Below are 6,260 nucleotides of genomic sequence, written 5' to 3'. Positions count from 1 at the left end.
AAGGTAGCATTACGACTTATTTTGTAAACGTACAGCTTTATTCTGATAAATTTACAACTTTTTTTTTTTTCTCGTAAGTGTATTATGATAAAGTCGTAATCTCCGATTATTTTCTGTCGTAAGAGCCATTGCCTGAGACAGCTGGGGGGAACTTATGTGACCTTTGGCCTCAGGCAAATGTAGCATTACGACTTATTTTGTAAACGTACAGCTTTATTCTGAAAAAAATTAACAACTTTTTTTTTTTAGTTTTTTTCTCACAAATATATTATGATAAAGTCGTAATCTCCGATTATTTTGTGTCGTAACAGGCATTGCCTGAGACAGCTGGGGGGAACTTATGTGACCTTTGGCCTCAAGCAAAGGTAGTATTACGACTTATTTTGTAAACGTACAGTTTTATTCTGATAAATTTACAACGTTTTTTTTTAAGTTTTTTCTCGTAAATTTATTGTGATAAAATTGTAATCTCCGATTATTTTCTGTCGTAACAACCATTGCCTGAGACAGCTGGGGGGAACTTATGTGACCTTTGGCCTCAGGCAAAGGTAGCATTACAACTTATTTTGTAAACGTACAGCTTTATTCCGATAAATTTATGACTTTTTTAATACTTTTTTCTCATAAATGTATTATGATAAAGTAGTAATCTCTAATTATTTTCTGTCGTAACAGCCATTGCCTGAGACAGCTGGGGGCGAACATATGTAGCATTACGACTTATTTTGTAAACGTACAGCTTTATTTCGATAAATAAAACTAAACTTTTTTTCTCGTAAATGTACGACTTTACTATTTTAAATTTACAACTTTATTCTTGAAGTCTCAGATTATATATATATATATATATATATATATATATATATATATTTTTTTTTTTTTTTTATGTCGCCCTAATACTTTGTCGTCCATATAGCTATGCTCACACATTTTTTTTTTCCTTGCATGCATAAAAGATGCAAAATATTAGAAACACCTTTGTCGATCTGCACACTCCGGCTTCCTTCGCTTCCTCCGCTTTCGTGGAAACGTACAGCGCCAACACTAACCGCCATCGTTTCTTTGAACCACTGTATATGCACACTTAACACAATGCATGCAAGTAGAGCACATTAGTTGTCTCTACTCGTCTGGTGACAACATAAAATACATCCTTGGCTAGTTCACCACTTCCTCCAAAGGGAAATAAACAAATTGCAATTCTTCTTATTCTTGTCACGTTAGTCGTACCACCACAATGTTGTGGTTTGTTTGACAAAGTCACACACACACGTATACTCACATTTCCTTTTTGACTGTCTGACATAGCAACACTGTTATATTAACTTTTTGGACAAAAAAAAACTCATTCATTTTATTTTCAATGTCTCCCCCTGTTGGTGATAGACAGAATTGCAGCCTTGTAGACGCTATCAATGGTTCCTACTTGAACTGGTTTTCATTGAAGGCCATTGAAATAAGTTAGTATTTTTGCCCATTTATGTATAATGTAATATAATGTGCATATTTTTTTGAGAAAATAAATATAATATGTAGGGGTAATAAGGTTTTTGATTAACATCTGTATTTATTTATTGAATTATTGAAGTTATAATAAGTTCATCATAGGTTTATAAGTAAAAGTAGAAGTGAAAGAGTTAACTGGAGGCATCGGTCCAAGGACACCTGTCCAAGAGAGAGTCCTCTGTCTTGTGCTGGTGGACTTGACGTGGACCTCCAAGGAACAGCTGAGCAGTGTAAAGTTACAAGAATGTAGCGAGCACAAGGGCCGCAACTGTTGTGCTCAGCGCAGCTTGAGAAGCTTTCTGCACCCACTTTATTAGATTTCATCAAAGTGTGACGTCTTCTGTCTCACGACGTGTACAAAGGAGACAACAAGGGGGGTGGGATAAATCCACATGGAAGTGTCTCCTCCTTCCATCACATGATCCTCCTTTAGATCCTTCACCTGGTGGAGTGTCACCATCACAGAAATGGAAGCTTCTCCATGACTTCATGAACTAAGCCATGCTGGATATACAAAATTTCAATTCAATGCCTAACCTTTTTACTTCCTGGTTCCTGCAGAACATGTACTGTATTTCTATGGGAGAGATGCATGCTGCCACCCAGCTTAAAACCGCACCAAACATGTACTCCTAATGTGGAGTTGCATTATCATCTAAAAGATACAACAACAAAAAAAAAAATGCTCGTCAAAGATCATCTATTGACAAGAGTGCACTGATGCCCCCTTAAAGATATTTTATACGACTGGAGAACTCTTTTTAGGAACCAATTGGAATGGCAGCCAAAGATCATCTATATCGCACAGTTGTTGGTCATCCTCGACCAGTGGCGTCATTAGGCCTAAAATGTTCTTAACCCCCCCTAAATAATTTGATATTTTTTATTTATTTATTTATTTATTTATTTATTACAAAGAGAAAATCTTTTTAAACAAATTTCATATAATAGGGCAAAAGCAGGGAAATAAGCAAGCCAATAAGCAGGCTAATACTAGCCTACTACAGTAATAATCAGAAGAAAAATGATAATAGTAATAATAATAGGCTTATTACTAAGTTTATATAATATAATAATATATAATATAATATATAATATAACATATTATATATGTAATATATATTATATCTAATATATTTATCATATTAATATATTATATATATAATTTAATATTAATATATTAATATTAATTGTTTTTTATTTTATTTTTTAAATTTTATTATTGTCTTTTTAAATATTTTTTAATTAATTATTTTTTTTAATGATGCCCCTGTCCTCGACCATTAAAAAAAACAGCTAGTCAAAGATTCTCTATTTGACAAGAGCTCTCTGCTGTTTTTAAGGACCTACTGATAAAATGCTAATCAAAGATCCTATATGTGACTGGAATGCACTGCTCTTTTTAATCATCTACCAAAAAAAAGATCCTCTATTTGACAGGAATGCTCAACTGTTGCAATTTATTTAATAAAGAACCTGCTGCAAAAGAAAAGGCACTCAAAGATCCTCTAAATGACAGAAGATCTGTGCTGTTGTTAGGAACCTCCTGGAAAAAAAAACAAAAACAAAAGGACACTGCTACCTTAAAATCGCTTTTCAAAGATCATCTATTTGATAGGATCATGTAAGTATATACACCACTCAAACATCCTCCATGTGACAGGGGAGCTATGCTGTTTTTATTGACCTACTGCAAAGATCTGCAAAGAAGCCGATCAAAGATCATCCATGCTTTCATATAGAGGATCTTTGATGTGTTACGTAAACATGAACATTCCTCAAGTGTCAAAAGTGTAAAAAGAAGCACATCACTGTTGTTGCCATCATTTCATATAATTGTCATTCTTGGGTTTCTCCAGTGTCTTCGTGAGAGTGCTGCGGGGGGGACCCTCTCTTGTGTTTGAGTGACAGGTCCCTGCTGTGAGCACAGTGACGGCGGGGTGAAAGGTGGAGGTCAAAGGTCAGTGTCCCACAGAGAGGGGGAGGTGAAGGTTGAGGAAACTGACACATGCTAACGAGGTGGGGCGCGAGGTTGGGGGGTTTACGCGGGAAAGGATAGCTTCAAGAAGCTTATATAAATATAATAACATCAAAATATAATATGTAAATGTGGAATTTGAATGTTAATTTTAGCCCTTTTTTTAATACAATAGCTAATAGCTTACTCGATAAATACATTGGATATGTAAAATGGAACACTACTACTTGCAGTACAAAAAACGTCCACTAGATGTCACCCTAACACCAACATTTAAAGCATATACAGCCTTTTGCTTGACACATCAACTCATGCGGCCAACAACGAGCAAATAAACACATACAAATACATCTACATATTTTAAATATACATTTACAGCTATATTGTGTCCTCTGACTCAAGTTTTGGTTAAAATTACTCCCCCACCATCACCAGAAAACACACACACACAAATTCAACCGACTGAGGGCGCTGCTGTTAGTCCTAATCCAGTTCGGAACTACACTAAAAAGACGATTATGTAATATCGACATTTATAGCTCCCGTCTGTCGTTTAGTGAATCGTGTTCTTATTTTTCTGTAAGAAAAACCTTTAAAAATGACAATTAAGTGTCAAAATGAACACATGCATCACTCTCAAGCACGCATCCCAATTTACAAACAAGAGGTCAGCTGAGTTTACGCTAGGCCACGCCCCCTACGACCAGATGGTGGCAACACTCGCGGTGACGTCACCCACACCCTTCGCCATTGGCCCGGTAACGTCACCTTCCCTGTCCAATCCTGTTCAGGTGCGATGACGTCACCGAGCGCCGTAGACTTCGTTCGCTTTGAAAGCGAGTGAGGGGGCGGGGTGAGCGGAAAAGAAGGAGTGAGATGCTGCGTTCTGATTGGCCAGAGCGAGGTGAAAAGCATTGCTCTTGTTGCTGAGAGAGGAAAAGGAGAGGAAGAAGTTTTGCAGGCACTTCCTGAAGCGGACTTGCAGGAACGACACGAAGCTCCTGTGTGTCGCCATACTTTGGACGAATAATGGTGTAAAAGAATAGTTTGGTTCTTTGAACAGATTGGCACCAAATACTGCAAATGATTTGATGCATATCCTCAGGGATTTTGCTGTCACTTACGCTATTCTTTCCAATAACGTGAGGAGGCAATTGTGTCTTTCTATTGGCGCTCCTCTCTTAAGTCCCGCCCCTTAGTCCTCCCCTCGTGCTGTTCCTATGGTTCCCAGAGCTCCCATTGGCTACTGTAACCTTTAGGAAGGTACACCGGTCAAGCTTACCAACAACCACCACCATTGGCCGGCACCCTATGTCAGTCATGCGGACCTTGACAGCCAGCCACGCCCTCTCTTCATGGGACACCCACTCTGATTGGATACTGTACCTGTCAGCGAGCTGTGATTGGTCCCCTAGTCCAGCTGTTAGTGGTTCATTCACCATTTTGTGACTGTAGTGGAAAAAGACGAGCGATACTTTTGCGTATCCTTGATGGGAGTTTGTGTGTTGTGCTGCTGCTTAGTAGGGGGAGACAGACCATGTTCCCTGGAAGAAAAGTGAAAGTGCCAAGCCGACAGCCGAGGGATGTTAAGCGGGTGCTGGGGAGCTGCCTCATCCGCAAAATAAGACCATAAATCTTTTTTTTTCTTCTCTCCTGGTGAAGCTCTACTCGGGTGAGTTTACACTAAAAGTTACAAATGGAGGGAATGTGACCCTGAATACATTTCTTGCACGCTAATAAATGCCACACAAATGGGTTATTGTCGAGCTTATTCTTCCCGGAGAAACCGCTTTTGCGAGGAAGGCTACGAGTACACGACAGCTTTAAAACTTTCCCAAAATGTCCTACATGAAAACTACACCACCATTTAACACCAATCCCACTCAATTACACGCTTTCGCTACTTTTTTCGCCACCTTTTCCGCGTTGGCGTCGAGTAGATAAACAAGTCGACCCTATTTGTAGCACTGCGGTTCCGAGACTGAGCGTTTAGAGTTGATATTTTAAAAAAAACACACACAAATTCGAGCTAATATGTCGCTAATGTGGCCATTAAAGAGCCCACTTTGGTGATTTAGTGTAGCTCGTGGCTGTGTAGTAATGCGTACTACGAAGGTTACAACCATCACCACTAGCATGTTCCCTTCTTGACTTAAGCTAGCCGACTTTAACAAAAGTGACACTTTAATAACTTAATAACTGGCATATATGGGGGTTGTGTTTAATAATAAAAAGAATGATAGGAAGAAGAGTATGAATCCGGCCTATCCTGTTAGAAACGTCACTTAACTCTTGTAGATTTGCCTTGTTTTGTTTACGAGTATGCAGACTGGAGCAGCAGCCTTGAGTCATAGCATGTTATTATAGTGCAGTAGTAGTACTAGCACATCAACACACTGGGACTTTCCTGCACACTGCCATTGCTTAATAGTGAGTGGCATCTTAACTCTTTAAGTTCTTTATATATCTTTGCAGAATATTTTTTTAGACACATTTCTCTTGTCTTTAAAGTGCATCCTCCTACCTCCCAGGGTGACCCAGTTAAGGGCAAAAAGCTTGGTGTTACCCTGTGGAGGTGGTGATGGTCGTCTTCTACCATCATTATGGAATGTCATTTGCGTTGTCGTCACTGACGGCATCCATAAAACGCTTCAAAAGAGGATGCATATGTGTTGACATTGAGATCCCACCCCCCCTTTCTGTATGTGTGTGTGTTGCGTGCAAGCAAAATAAGCCACGTATTTGTCCTGTTTGGCGTATAATAATCGATATATTT

At 38.7% G+C, this 6,260-nt stretch overlaps 1 protein-coding gene across 2 annotated transcripts in view; it reads left to right on the top strand.

Annotated features, from left to right (window-relative positions):
• Positions 1-4,944: 4,944 nt before the first annotated feature.
• Positions 4,945-6,260, top strand: part of cicb (capicua transcriptional repressor b) — a 39,105-nt gene continuing 37,789 nt past the window's right edge. For both annotated transcript variants that reach the window (XM_058053007.1, XM_058053006.1), the window contains exon 1: positions 4,945-5,156. The gene's annotated coding sequence lies outside the window, so the exon portion shown is untranslated. The remainder of the gene's footprint in view (positions 5,157-6,260) is intronic.

Source organism: Doryrhamphus excisus, chromosome 17 (genome assembly GCF_030265055.1).
Source record: "Doryrhamphus excisus isolate RoL2022-K1 chromosome 17, RoL_Dexc_1.0, whole genome shotgun sequence".
In the NCBI taxonomy this organism is placed as follows: Eukaryota; Metazoa; Chordata; class Actinopteri; order Syngnathiformes; family Syngnathidae; genus Doryrhamphus; species Doryrhamphus excisus.
The sequence above is the reverse complement of the archived record's forward strand: the minus strand, read 5'-3'. Positions and strand labels throughout refer to the sequence as shown.